General features: G+C 43.0%; 1 long non-coding RNA gene across 1 annotated transcript in view; it reads left to right on the top strand.

Annotated features, from left to right (window-relative positions):
- Window positions 1-12998, top strand: part of LOC306824010 — an 80689-nt gene extending 67691 nt beyond the window's left edge. The window contains exon 4 of the long non-coding RNA XR_013779083.1: window positions 12881-12998. This is a non-coding gene — a long non-coding RNA (uncharacterized lncRNA). The remainder of the gene's footprint in view (window positions 1-12880) is intronic.
- Window positions 12999-16226: the final 3228 nt, after the last annotated feature.

Raw genomic sequence — 16226 nt, forward strand, 5'->3', positions numbered from 1 at the left:
CCACAGCTGTATTTGTCAGGTGTTGGTTTCAATTTATAATGAAGTTGAGGTCAAAATGAAGTGCTGGATTAAAACCAATTTTGGTTTTACGTACAATCCAAACACATTAGACATTGTCCAGGCATTAAGTTTTGATTTTCTGACTTGGCAATTCATATTCAACCAAATATAAATATTTAAAATAAGGTTTGGCAGTGGACAGGGGAGGGACTATCACACTCAATTAGAAAGCTACTGTAATAAAAGAGCTATAACAATTTTTTAGCCATTAACTGGAAGGTCTAGATTTAATCAAGAACAACCATTCGAGAAAATGTTCACTTTGATCAATTTCCAGATATAAATTGATAAATTGATAAAACCACAAATTGTAATGTTGACAGTCTTGCAACCTATTTTATACATACTGTCTGTAGGACAGATATATGTAAGCATGGAAGATATCATGATGTCTAAGTGTGGTATTCACAGGCACGAATGCAGGTGTTTGGACAATGTTAGCTGTTGATTATGGTTATTAAACATAGACACGCATGCACGCACACACACACACACACACACACACAATTTAAGAGCAAGGTCTTGGGAAGTAGGTTAAGCAGGCCGGAATCACCTCTCGCTGCTCTCTCCCAGCTTAGAAGCACGGCGGGCTGGATGATGGAGGTAGAGAGGGCTGGGAGGAGGGGATTGAGGTGGAGAAATCTTCCTCGGGACATCTGTCGCAGTGAACAACTTGTGAGCTGCTTTTTTCAAGCCCATTCGGTGACCCATGTATTCTCTTGCATGACTGACCCAGAACTATGACAGTTTTAGTGGGGGCTTAAGCCCCTGCTCATGGCCCGGGAGACCCCATGTGGACATGGTTAGGTAAAATCTACATTATATAACAATATGAAAGCTTATAATAAATAATGCTGAACCTGATCACATTTTTAACATCTATTAGAGTCTGTAAGGCTTTTCTTGTGGGAATATTCAAGTGACCACATTTAAATTATTGGGAAACATAACAATTTTCATCTCCCTCTATCAACAAAAATTGCTGTTTCAATCCAATAGAACAACTCTATTTTTGTTTTGTGAGCAGTGGTCCACCTTCGAGGATGCCGTTGGTGTTGCATAGAGAGCTGCACATTGCAAGTGCATGCATGAGAACATGTCTCCCCCTCCCACAGGTGTTTAAGCTGTACAGTAAACAATAACGCTCTACATAGACACACACACACACACACACACACACACACACACACACACACACACACACAAACACACACACACAAAAGGCTCATTGTGTTTCATTGAACCCATCCCTTTTTAATCAGGGATTATGGTATTCCCTTCATGATGGCAACAGAGGAAACAATGCTTTATTTCACAGGAGGAAATATGGAATAATGTTGTTAACACTTCAATCTGCCTTATTTAAGTATCGCATTCTCTCTCTCTCTCTCTCTCTCATATGCAGACCAACATTTTAAGTATTTGCACCCCATGTTTTAGTAAGCCTTGACACACACACACACACACACACACACACAAACACACACACACACACACACACACACACACACACATCTTAATCACCTTAAAAAGTAAAAACAGTCAAAATATTTAAAACTGCATGCTAAAGTTTAGCAACAAAATACATGTGTGATTGTGTGTGCATATGTTTGAGCGAGAGAGAGAGAGATCCTTTAACCCTTATTGTGACTATACACTTCACAGTATAGCTGCTCCCATGGGGTGTAATCCAACACTAAAACTGTCCATTAACACACTATCAAATCTATTCTTCTCCAATGCGTCACACTTCCACGAGCCATTTGTGGCTTTAGTGCTTCCAGCCTCTTTAATGTAGTTCACTGTGTGCAGTAACTGGATACAGTCTTTATGCATTACGTTTTTTTATCCTCTGTTTGAAAGCCAAACCCCAACTTTGTGCATTTTGTTTAAGCAAAGTCACACATTAAATCCTACATTTCTAGACATAGAATTATTTGTTAATTCATTGTAACCATGATCAGGTGCTGTTTGACTTATCCGATGGAAGTCTAAAGATGATAGCGGGTGCTCCTGTGTTTGAAAGGCAACGGTGTGCTGGTCTGTGAATAAGACCTCTGATGATGGCTGTATTTTTATTGTGAGGCCCCAGGTGCTGCCAGCGTCACACATGGTCACAGTCATGGCACCAGTCTCCTGGCACATACCAACCAACCAGAGAAGGGCCAAGACGTGGATTGTATGGCTGAGAGGGAGTGTGTGTGTACAAGTTCTGTTGTCATTTGTATGTCTGCATGTGTGTGTTTATGTGTCTATTATTCCTGAGAAAAAGCCAGGTTGGGTCTGGAATGCAGATAAGTGTAATAATGATATCCCCATGTTAATGCTAATCCATCTCTTTATATTACAAATCTAATCTTTGCTTTGCTTTATCCTTTTGTAGGGCTTTCATATCGGGCTTATTTAGGTCATGCAATGCATCTAGTATCAGTAAGAAAAAGTGAATTAGTATTAAAAACATAAAAAAATATATATTTTGGAAGCATCACTGTCTCAGGTAAAAACAACAGAGCATCTTAAATCCTAATACAACCCCTTTTGATTGTTCTGCTGACCGTTTACATCAGTGCATTTTAATTTCAAGAGAATTTAATTATGTTAATACAGCAGATCAGATGTGAGTGAATGTGCACATACATGTATGTGTGTTTGCACAAATGCATACACACATGTTCATGCATGCATGCGTGCGTGTGTGTGTGTGTGTGTGTGTGTGTGTGTGTGTGTGCACCAGCTGTCTGATCAGTAATCAGTTAGCAGTGGGCTAATGCAGCCTCCTTAACCCAGGGGCCTCATAAGACTGCCTCTGGCCCAGCCCCTCTTTCTGTGCCAGGGACAAATCCATTACCCAAAACAAGGACATCAAATGTCAACAAACACACACACACACACACACACACACACACACACACACACACACACACACACACACACACGCACACGCACACTTAGACAGATTGTATATACTTGTCTAAATTGATTGATGTCATGAGAGGAAAGTGAAATGCTACAATAACTGTGCCGTACAAGAAGCGGTGAGAGTAATTATTGACACGCCTCTGTGATTAGAAAAAAAGTGTTATGTCAGTTGTATGTAAAAAGCTGTTAGTGTTAAAGTTTTTTTTTTACACTGTTAGTGATTGATTTATCTGCTCTGAGGGATGCATTTAAGCTTGCCATTATTACAGGAAGATTATCTTAATTTGCAAGATCTTTTTCAGAACATATTTTTTACTTTATTTTTTTAATTGTGAGGACTTAAAAACCTATGCTCTTAGTGGTTATAAAACACCGGAAGCAGCAAAGAGAAGAAAGACTCTGCAAAGGGATCCTGGGCATTTAGTCAAGTGAGCTCTGACCAAACTGTCTTTCTACAAAGGTTAACATAAATAGCACATACATTGTAGTGAATATAGCCCCTCAGAAGTGGCACAAAGACTGTGGCAGATCCCTGAGGGCCTGATGGTAAGCAGCAGCGTTTACATATCAGTGGCCCTCGTAGCATGTACAGTGATCTGGCAGGTTGGGGAGCTTTGATGCTCCGTCACCCAGCAGGTTGGATGTATCGATCCCCAGGGCGGTGCTCCTTTCTGGGCTGGTCTGCCTGGGTGACAGGGACCCCCTCCCGGAAAAAACCTCCCTGGTGCCCGTACCCAACAGATGGCCTCAAAGAGGGACCAGAGACACAGAGCCAACATCCATCTCTCAAACAGAGGAGCAGAGGAGCAAATGGCCTGTTAATATTTCATACAAACACTCTCACTCATCTCCGAGCAAGGAAACGGACCGGGCTGAGAGCGCAGCGTGTGTGTGTGTGAAGGGGCAAGTGTGTAGTGTGTCTGAAATCAAAGACATTTTGATGAAATATGAATAGTTCTCCCACTCCGAGGTGCTACACAGCGATACTTCTTTTGCATATCAATAAATAATCACACGCTTTTTTGGCGAAGGTGATATTTTGGCCACAGATCCAGGAGGAATTTAAAAAAGATGGACAAATTGACTGAAAACTGCTTGTTAGTAATAATTATATAACCTTCTCCGCTATTCTTTGGAACACACACATCCTTGCAAAGATACACACACACACGACACCCCAATTACTCCCAGTAGCAGATCCTTCTTTAAGCCTCTGCTGTGTCTTTTGAGCGTAATAGTGCACTAATAGCCCATAACCCCTGTACAGATCAGTGGAGGTTATGCTATTTGCTGCTCCGTAATTGCCTTCTTCATCAGTACTCTGTCTGCGCAGGCAGCAACGCGGCCAGCCCTGGGGTCCTACTGATGTCATTAATGTGTGATTAGGGCCGGTGGGGAGCACCAGTTAGGAGGTTAAAAAGCCCCTGACAGCCCTCATCATCGGTGAGGAAAACCCTGAGACTGATGCAGGGGCAGCGCAGATGGGCGAGAGCATTCGTCTGCCAAAGCTCTAACTTGTTATTCCTCCTCACCTCCAAAAATCACGGCATGCTAATAGATGGCACTGACACGGGCCGCCGTGCGTACAGCTGCACAGACACAGGTACACATACACCACAAATAAAAAAAGACAGTATCTTCTTCACCATTCGAAAGGAAAAGCTACCAAAATGTTCATAATCAGACATGAATACAAGTTTCACCATTCTTTTAAACTTGATGACACTCATTGGACTTGAAATGAAGTGTCAATCTTAGGAATAGGGAGCTGACAAGTTAAACTTGACACAAGCAATCTCAACTAACAGCAAAAGTGTCGGTGTAAGTGCTCAATCATGTCAGGGCTTTTGGATTCCTTTAAGTTGTCATCTTTAATACATGAGACGATTTCCAGCCCCAGCAGCGCAACAAAGTCATTAGACTGCGAGGAAAGATGAAATATAAATCAAGCGTCTCTCTTTGCCCCCTCCCCTGTGAACAGGTGGCTGAGTTGAATGAGAGGGTGCACTAACTTGGCTGTCACTGTGTTTTCCAACAGAACCGCTGCCTTCTAAGCCAAACCGCCGTGAATTATACATCTATGGCGGTCATTCTCTCAGAGGAGAGAGAGAGAGAGAGAGAGAGAGAGAGAGAAAGTGATAGAAAGAGAGAGAAAGTGAGAAGGGGGGCTAAGAGAGTTAGAGAGATTAATGGTTGGAGCTGTTGTTTTTGACGCAGCGATCCTTGGCTCTGCTTCCTGCCTGCCGCTTATTGGCTTTTCAGAGCACATTTATTTATTTCGTTAACAAGAGCGAGCGGCCACGTCGCTGTCACTCTTTTGGCTCGCCCAGTGCCACTGCAGACTTGTCATCTCCTGCACCGTGGCGTGCGCCTTTGAACCCTGCCATGGACTACAGAGTGAGAATATTAATAGTGCAACAAACAAGACTTTAAAAATAGCATGTCTCTGTCAGCGGCCAGGTGACAATGGCATTTTGTCAGGCTTGCTGCTTTTCATCTTATATTACCAAATTATTCATGCGATTTAGTTTAACAATTTAACAACAATATAATTTTAGTATGAAATCATTTTAAAATGTAATGCTTCAAGATGCTAATCCAAATAAAAAGGATGAATGAAAGAGAATACAGAGATGGTTACAGTGGGTGTTTCTTTGTGTGTCAGGTGCTAGCAATTCTTAAAAGTGCTGCCGCTAATTCTAAAAGTACCTTTGCTGGAAAATTTGCTTTGGCAAATAAACATAACAAAAAAACCTAAGACCTTAATGCAAATAAAAATGAGTTACGAGCTATTATTCAAACCAATTTAATACTATATCTTTAAAAGATCTTGACAGTGTATTGCTGATAAAACCTGCAGTTGTGATTCTACTAAATCTAATCAAACAAACATACATAAAACAATTTATAATCATCAACCTCATAAAAAAAAGAGGAAAAAAAAGGCTTCAGCAGAAGAACAAAATACAATAAAATGTATTGTATACATTTGCTATGGTGTCTTCCTCTGTTTGTTCTGCAGCAGATTTTCTCTCGATAAGTAAAGACACTGAGAAGAGCGATATGAGAGAAAAACTCTGGTTGAGCACAATCTGATATGAATAGTCAATCCTTGGACTAATCTGTATTCAGCATCCTGAGGGAGTCAGCACAAAGGGCCGTCAGCAGCTTAGCCAATAAACTTATTCAAGTCAGTTTCAACACAACGCGGCATGTTCCAACATAATCTGTCCAGGAGGTCGTGACCTCCACTTCCCCTGCCGGTGGAATAAAGAGGACCTCAGGCCGGGATGACAGGAGAAGTCTTCCAAGGAGTTCATGTTACCGTGTGTCATAATAACAAGAAGCTACTGTTCCCCCGCCGGGCTCCTTCCCCCTTTGTCTTGGAGGGGCTCAGGACAGGGGCAGACAGGACACGCTGGCAGAGCTGAAACTGAATATTATCATTGGGGGGAATCTTGTGTCATGTTACTGAGCGACTAAGTTAGCTAGCTGGGTGCAACATTACTTCATCTGAGAAGAACTGTTCACTCTTTGAACACTCAGAGACAAGTTTACATCCAAACACAAGCATGCTTTCAAAGAAAGCCGCACTTCCTGGTCTGCTTCCTTGACCAACAAACTAGCTTAAAGGCTCGACACCCCTTTCACACATTCACACACACTCCCTTACTCCCCTTGCTCATCCTCAACGGCGATTGAGAGGTCAAAATCTCACTTTACCGCCCGCTACACTTTCCTCTGTCACTCACAGCTCCTGCTTCATTCAAACAGCAGGTTCGCCCAACAAAGGAGACCGCAGGGGAGCTGCCCCAGCCTTCCGCTTACACACATCCACACACAAACACACATCCACACAAAACGCGGACAGTGTGAGCCACAGCACTGCTCAGAACTTGACGGGCGCTTTGTGCTCGTCCGTCAGCCGGCCCCTGGGTCCTGAAGATACCTTCAGTCAGCAAGGCCGGCTACCTGAAAGGAGGGATTCACACAGCTCTGAAATATTAATACCTGCAGCACGCCGGCCTTTTGACCTCCCCTTTACATTCTTAGAGGAGGAGAGGAGGTGGAGATTGAGGAAAGGGGAGGAGGATGCAGGAACTGTGGGATGTGGCCAGGTGTGTAAAAGCTGGTCAACTTTACAGGGAGTCTTTTGAGCTAATTAAATGGAAAACTGAAGGACACATCACACCGGTCAATAAAAATGACAGCCACATTGAAGGAGTTTTTGTCTCCCGAAAAATTTGCAGTAATTTAAAAAAATAATAAATTTAAGACAAGACCAAAAAAAAAAAAAAAACAATCACCAGAGAAGAGATAACAAAGATTTAGCCTTTGACCCTAGGACAGAGAAACTGCAGGGATGAGAGAGAAAGATGGAGAGGTAGGGAGGGAGGGGGGGAAACGGGTCGGAAGTTTGACATTCCTGTGGGCGATTTGTGTCTCGTCAGTGAACGCGCTTGGATTCTTTTAACGGGAGTCGATACCCCCTTCCGCTTCCCAAGCACTCACTGTGAGCTGAGCCGGGGTAATGCCATTGAACAGGGACAATGGGGCCTCTTAAAAGGCAGCTTTTAACTGAGCGTGCACGTGGATATCAATATGACTGATAGTTTTCCATGTAAGAAGATCAAACACAGAGACACTGGTCGAACTCTCAGGGAAGAAGCAGACAGATAAATAAATGAAATGACTGGAGGGAGTGTATTTAAAAGAGAGTAAAGTGTTTCTGTTTGGCTGTTGTACAACATGCAGGCGTTTACTTGCTGCCCCCCCTCTTTTTTTCCTTTTTTCTTTTTGTCCCCCCTCTTTAGTTTTGCTCAGACACACATGCTGCAGCGTACGCTCTTCAAGTTTAAAGCATGCTTTTCAAAGGCGTTTGGGTGCCTGTATCGCTGTTTTAGACAAAAGGGCCAGCTCTTAGGAGATAGAGGGGACATCTAAGGCAAAGAGAGTGAGAGGGGGGAGACAGGAGTAGAAAGAATGAAAGAGAGCGAATGAGCAGAGGGGTGAGAGGAGGGGAGACAGAAAAGGAGAGAGTGAGGGAGACAAGGGAAGAAGAGAAGGAGGGGGCGCGATTGCACGCTTTCAACTGCCGTTTGTGGGCCTCTCTGCAGATGTCACCAGCTGTTCCCCTGCACGGAGGGTTCCAGAGCGTGGAACATAGCCTCCGGCCCCGTCCTCGGCCACCTTTCAAGTGTCAATCAGACAGGAGGGTTGGGGGGGGGAAGCCTGCGCTGGATGAGGGGTGGAGGACTGGTCGAGGGAGGCAGGAGAAAGAAACAGGATGATTTGGTGGAAGGGAGGCAAAGGGGGGCAACAGACTGGGCTTCGGTCACTGTCCTGAGAACAGTGCCAGCAATTCGCCATTGATTAAGCCCCCCCCCCCCCTTTAAACCCGCTCAATAACAGAGAGAGGATGGAGCCAGCCGTGTGCGGCGTGCAGACAAAAGAGGCCCGTGGGCAAGGTTAGCTGGAGATCACACGGCTGCAAGGCTACTGCTTCCACAGCAGTACTGTTAGCATCAGTGTTAGTGATTAGCGATAGCTGATGCCCCCACTCCTTGGTTCAACACACGCAGCACCGTGAGGGTGACCTACGATTATTAGATGTGTGCATTGTAGAGGGGAGAAGGGCATGAAGAAAAGTTGTCATTGCAAGCGAACAAGCAAACATAAAGCGGCTGACATATGCTGTGATTGACACTGAGACAAACGATGTCTAACAAGGAGAAGGAGGAGTGCTTAACACCGCTTAACCTTGGAGCGTCTAGTCGACTGACATAACTCCAAGACACTTTTATTGACGACATCAATATCTACTGTACTCGCCTGTGTGTGTGTGTGTATAACCTTCTGATCCAGCCGGGGATGGTGGCGCTGAAATCTGCAGCATGGAGTCATTCAATCACGCAGACAGGGTCAGTTGTAGAAACCCACAGACAGGAACACAAACAATCCTTGCAAAGGTTTACATTGGCAGACAAATCTGCGTCGAAAAAAGGTGCTGCCGTCACATTTATGTGACATAATTCAAAGGCTGTAAAAACAAACAGATTCCTTTGTTTTATTGACAACCTAAAGTGAGAGTTGCAGCCTCTCAATGCATCTTATCAGGGGGTGTAAGTGGGTCCACTATACACAGTATTGCCGCTGCCCTGCTGATAACCTCTGTAAAACAAAGGCCTTTGAAGAGGAGAGGAACCGGTGAATTTCATGTGATTTATGTCTTCTAAAAACTGGATGGCTGACCCTTAGTATTTCCTGTCACCTCGTTCTGTGTAAGCGGGGGCTGAAGTAAACAAAAAAGTGGCTAAATGATTATTAAGCATTAAAATGTCTCAATCTGTCGCTGAAAAAAATTATCTATTCATCAGTAAAGACACATTTTGACTTGTGCCGACTTTGCCGCCATAATAAAGTTGAAGTCTCTAAAAAAAATTCCCAGATCTGTGGCATTGTATGTATTTCCAGACTGACCGTCAAGCCGTAAAGCTGCAGTGTTTAGGACTCTGAATAACAGGAAGCTGTTTATATATAGAAAACAATTTATATTTAGCTTTGTGTTTGGCATTTACTGTCATTTCAATGACTTCTGCTGATCCTAAGAAACAGCTTCTCAACATATCTGATATCATTGTTGGAAGTAGACAGGCGATAAGTTACTTATTTTTTTAGACACATTTTACTACTGATGCCAGTAAATTGGATTTTTTAAAAATTAAGTTCTAATATAGTAAAAATAATCCCAACTGGTTTAACTCATTTTAAATAAATCAAAAATGAATTTCCTGGCTCATGAACAGCAGATGACCCCTCTTAACATTGTCGTCAATAAACAAAAGGAGGCCAAATCGCTCCTGCCTGTCAGACATGTAGCAAAACAAAACTTCAGTCAAGGGGCCAGCACATTTTCCAAGGGGTAATATCCTTGGGCATTAATCACCCCCGTCATAAATCAAAAGAGCGTGACCACCCCTCCACTTCAATGCTCCGCCACATCCCTCCTTCACTTCCCATCCCCTGTCCCCCCTACTGTGTTGTCCATATACTCTGCAGAGTTAGACAAAGTTAAAAAATCATAAATCAAAAGAACGACCTCAGCTATCCTGCCACACGCCATTGCCCGCCCCCCCTCCCTCCCTGTACACCCTCTGCCGCACCATCACCCTCTCATCCTCCTCGACCTTTCTACTCATCAAAGTTCATCTAACGCGTCAGAAAACAAGAGTGGCTTCCTCAATATTTCCTCATCATCCACCTCAAATCCCCCACATTTGTAGCCAACACGGACTCAATCAGTGGGAGGTCCGGGGGTCACCATGAGGTCTTGAATGTGTCTTTGTCTCTGCTAACTTTTGGAGGCATGCTAATTTGCTAGTAGAGGTGGCCCTATGGTCACAGAGTCCGGTGTTTTTCTGACCCCCCCCCCTCCTCCTGCAGAAGTGAAAAATAGCAGGAAACGTATATCTGTCATTGTCCATTCAGGAGATCACCTGTAAGGAAACGAAGCGGCCAGCAAGTGCTGACACAATCATCCCTGAGCCTAGCAACACATCCTGGTTCCGGCCCAGACGCGAGGGACCGTACAGTATGTCTGAGCTGCGCTGCTTCCTGCCCCAGAAAGAGGGAAGGGGGGGCTAAGGATAGATAGCAGGTTATCACAGACGGGGGGAATAAAGGGGGAATTCTGGAGAGAAAAATAAAGACTGGTTTTTGCTCAGAGGTTAGAACGAGTATTGAAAAAAGGTCAGACACATCAGAGACTGCATCAGATTGTATCTTACAGTTTGTCAATGGTTTCACAAGTAACACACCAAAATATGGTGCATTGTGGGACTAAAAAAACTTGAAGTATATGTGTTGAGTGACAGATTCAAACATTAGGAGTAGGATATGTAACTTAAAAAGGTTTCAACAAGTTTTGTATTCATTTTTTGTAGAGTATTATATATTGGTGTCTGTATATAGCAATCTTACCTGGATGTGAAGATAGTTAGAAATGCTCGCTAACCGTGGCATGTTACCTCCTGTATTTTACACTAATATTCCTTATCATGCTCTGCCATAAAATTAAATAATAAATGTGTAACATTTAATTTATTACACTTGTGGCACCAGCCCTGCATGATTTGTCTTTTGATTCGTTGCCATTTTTTTTTAGACCGATGTATCTCTGTCAGTCACGCATGTTTTTGAGTCAGTCAATGGTTTTTCTTGACCCTGACTCAGCAAACGACCACTCTTTGATCGCCTCTGCTGTTTTCATGTTGTGTTCCTCCCATTACAAAGAGTACCAGGAAATGGTGGTCCCTGGGGAGTTGAGAAAGAGACCCTGTTTATCCTGACCAGAACTCGTACTCGTGATTACAACCCAGCCCTGCACCTGGCCCCAGTGGCATGCCAAGTTCACACACTGTACCTTCCCTTGAAAGCATACAGACACGCACACCCATACACAAGATGGGCCAAATTTCACAATGGATGCCACCGACAGATATCTAATTTGTAAGAAAGTATACTGTAGTCATATCAAAACCATAGGTGATATTACCAACATTAGACTCTCACATTAGCAACATACCACATAATGTTTGATATGGCATTTGAGGTGACTTTTTCTTTATATATTTCAGAGACAATTCAGTACAGAATCCTTAAGACAGGAGTAATTTGCTACACCTCGAGTTATTACATTCTGATACACTCTGAGTAAAACACAGAGAATCTTGTGTTTAGTCTACAGCAGGTCAAAACATAATGATAGCCTTCGTGATAAAAATGTTAGTATGGTAACCAGCTGAAATTGTGTAAAACCAGCAATCCTGACATTCAGTTTAATTAACCTACTTCTTGACCATCCAAAATCATGCTTCTACATTTAGCGCAGTTCTATTAAATTTACCTGATACCTGTGTTGTACTAAGACTCTCCAAGAATGTGGATTGTAGTATTTAAAGCAGTTTCAAACCTCCACGATGGTGAAAAAAGAAACTTGCAGTAATAGAAATGGGGATAATCTAATGAAATGTACAAATAAGAACAAAAAGTTTGTTTGCAAAGGTGGTGAAGGGGTTGTACTCATTGATGTGATGTGCTGTTTTGGTTACGATACTGGAAACAACCACTTCCATATTCACAAGCTCTTCATAGCCTTTTTCTAATAAAATCAATTTGCCAAAATAGCAATAGTACTCGACAAGCTTTCCAACTAATGTTAAAACTTTACCAAAGTAATTACTATTACACACTGTATCTATCTTTGTTCTGGGCCTGATTTACTAAGGATATTTTGACCACACACACTCACAAGCACATGAGCACTGCTTTCTAAGAATTATGTTGGAGGGAGAGGGGTTGGGGCTGTGGGGCAAGGTGAACTTTATTCAGAAACAAGCCACAGGCTGATGGGAAATTTTATTTGTTTCTGATCTCACCCAGGAAACATACACTGTCACTAAAAATACACTGCCAGAAACCACCAAACATGTTGAATGGGGGCCATAGAATCCAACGTGGCAGCAAGGACTTGTATTGTTAGCCTGGTGCAAAAACAGAACGGCCCTTACGTATTGTCTTTGAGCTTGTTTGGAGTCATATTGCAAACTGGTGGAATCATAGACCTGACTGACAACTTCCACCAAGGCCTTTTAATACTTTTTTTGAGCTGAGAGGGTGGTGAACAGGGCGTAGCTTCACATCATTCATACCATTCAGCACTCAAGTTCACTCACCATCTCATATGCCTGTCTTGCTTTCTTTGACACCACTTATTCTTACTTTTCAATTTGGCCAAAACTGAAGGAGCAGAATAGATTTAAAGTCTCTTTTTTTGTGTGTGTGTCACTCTAATGCACTCACAGTTGCATATGCCTCCCCTTCTTCTGTCTCCTTATGCCAGGCTGCTGCTAGCTCTGAAGGAGCTCTTTTGTCCCCTGGAGCAGCACCTGTCCCCACAGTGTTAAATTGCAGAGGAGAGGGGCAGGACGGTGTAGGACGCCCTCAGCAGGCTGCTTGAGATGTGTGTAAGTGCTTTGGTTTGCTCGTATAAACATATGTGTAAACTCACAAGTTACCCCTTGTTAAATTTGGGAGGGATGTGTTAGAGGTGCCGCTGAGGTCACTGAAGCTGTGTGTACTGTATGTGTTAGTGTGTGAGAGTGTGATTAATCCTCTAAGCAAAGTCGGTTTGAGCCGTTAAACAGCTGAGTGTCAAAGGGCTTTTATCAGAGCGAGTGGCGCCTGCACTGACAGACACACATATTTTCACACCACTTATACATTCATATACCATATAAATGAATCACATTAGTACACACACACACACACACACACACACACACACACACACACACACACACACACACACACACAAACTTTGAATGCACATATGTAGACCACAAATATAATCAGTGTCAGACAAAAAGCTGTTACACGTATGGATACACTTAAGGACACACACTCCAATCTTGATACTGAGACACATTGCTGAACTCAGCTGTTGCTACTTCTCACTTTCACTGTACAAGAGCATGTGACGCAGACATGCAACAGCCGTGCATGCGTATGCGCACTTAGATTACAGCACAATTAAAGGTTTTTTCTTTTGATGTAAAATCGTGTGATCTCTACATGTGAAGATGCAAAGTATGTAGTCCCTGATGAATTTTGCGAAAATAACAAGTACTGCAATAGCATAAAATACGAGAAGCAATTACCAATATATAAAATAGAATTTAAAAAAAAGTCAAATATAAAGAATAATAAAAACACAAAATGTATAAAGGGTGCATGAGAGAAAATACATTTAAAATCTAGTGGGCGCTAATGTAAAGCCTAAAGAAACAGTTTGAGCCTTCACATTACTGTGATGTTGTCTGACTGTGGGGCTGATGACAGTCTGTGTTATGTGGGGGGAGGAGAAGTGCAGGGTCATTGTTCATGAGACAGCTGAGAGGAAGAAACTGTTCTTGTGGCGAGAGGTTTTGGTCCTGATGGACTGCAGCCTCTTACCAGAAGAGAGCGTCTTAAACAGGCCATGTGCAGGGTGAGAGGGGTCGGCCACGATCCTACCTGCACGTCTCAGGTGGAGGTGTACGGGTCTTTCTTTCTTTTCTGCAAAGCGAATGACACGCTGCAGCCTGCACTTGTCCTTTGCTGTGGCATCAGACTGTGATGGAGGAGAGGATGGACTCGATGATGGTAGTGTAGAAGTGCACCATCATGGTCTTTGGCAGGTTGAACTTCTTCAGCTGCCGCAGGAAGTACATCCTCTGCTGTCATTTCTTGATGAGGAAGGTGACATTCAGCTCTCATTTGAGGTCCTGGTCGATGGTGTTCCCCAGGGAAGCGGAAAGACTCCACAGTATTTTGTATTTATTTTATTTAAAAGGGACAGTGCATATTAATGAACATATTAATGTAAATATGCCAGAATTAGCCAACGGCTACTTTCCATCTGCAGTCCCTGGCAGGTCAGAAGAAATAACACATTAAATTACAATAACAACAACACAATAAGAAATACAAAAAAGACTTACAACACGATAGAAGAACTGGACAACTGACACACCAATGACAGTAGCAAAGAACACTGAGAAGACACATCAAAGCTTCAATTTAAAATGAGTGCTGACAGATCTGGTCTCTTTTCAGACACTTTTTCAGATTGACTGTAAAGGTGCTCAACATGGTACAGTCTCTTATTGGAGCTGGAATCTCATTCCAGACCTCAGTACCTTTGACTGATAACACCTGATTACTACAGGTTGTGTGTCTATGTGGTACTGCACAGTCACCTCTAGTGAGGGCTCTGGTTATTCTCCCACTGGTGCTGGATCTGAACATGATGAACTCATCCAAAGGCGGTGGAGCAAGTCCATGCAGAATCTTATATACAGAACAAGCAAGTAGACTCCGTGGTGATGGGACTGTGTTTTTCCTGAAGTCCAACCTAAGCTTTAGTTGTTGTTGCTTTACCAGGTCACCAGATGGTCAGCCTCCCACCAGTCGGCAGACTCATCCCCACCAGAGATGAGTCCAATGAGGGTGGTGTCGTCTGTGAACTTGAGGAGCTTGACTGACTGGTGACTGGAGGTGAAGCTGTTTGTGTACACGGAGAAGAGCAGAGGAGAAAGAACGCAGCCTTGAGGGGAGCCAGTGTTGATGGTCCTGCTGTCCGAGACATTCTTCCCCAGCTTCACCTGCTGTCTCCTGTCAGACAGGAAGTCTGTGATCCACCTGCAGGTGGAGTCAGGCACGTTCAGCTGAGAGAGCTTGTGCTGGAGCAGGGCCAGGATTATTCTATTGAGCTGAAGTCCACAAACAGGATCCTGACGTAGGTTCTAACAGAATAATTAATAATTAGTTTAAACAACTGGTGCAGAAATAATGTTTAATTGTTTAACTAAAGCTGGATACACCCTAGACCATTTTCAAATCTTGTGGGAGACCAAAGACATAAGAAGACTGTATATAATAATCCTCCAAACGCACACTAGACGACTTGTCCAGTATTTCACAGAAACTTGTCTGATTACACACGACACCAAATCAACGTTGCCGGCTGATTCTCCTGCTGTGTGTTCTGTTTCATAGTAAAAACAGGAATAGTTAATGCTCTTGAAGAAGAGCATGTTGGCTCTAATCGTCAGTCAGGTTTTTGGTGTGCAGATTGGGAGCAGTAAAATATTTGTAGTGATATAACACAAGTCAAGATTACTATTTCTTTAAAGCAGGGGTCCAAAAACTTCACAGCCCGCAACTTTTTATCCTGTGCATAGCCTGACTTATAGCCATAGCAGTGGGTAGTCCCTGATTGTGGGTGGCATTTTTGTCTACGCAATAGCAACCTCTTATCTATTGGTTCAGCAGCCAGTGATGGATGCTTAGTTTTCAAGTGCTTTAGCATTTTCTCAGGCTTCAGGATTGGAAGTGCATATGGCCCATTAAACATGTTGAACTTTGTCAACAATAACATGAGCAAATCCATACTGGATACGTCCTGATATTTACGACACTTGGCGTGTAAAGTGACTTGCTGCAGCTGATGTCATTAATCTCTGGTAATGTCCTCAGGGTTATGTTGCACTAAAAAAAAAAAGTAAAACACTGATGATCATTTTTAAACATGGTTTTATTTTACTTTTGTATATATGTAAACAAGTATTGATTAAATCTGTAATTTTGCATTTGTTATTACTTTCTGGAAGGCATCTTGTATCCACATGTGCACAAAAAGAGGCAGA

Source organism: Symphodus melops (assembly GCF_947650265.1).
Source record: "Symphodus melops genome assembly, chromosome: 1".
Lineage (NCBI taxonomy): Eukaryota > Metazoa > Chordata > Actinopteri > Labriformes > Labridae > Symphodus > Symphodus melops.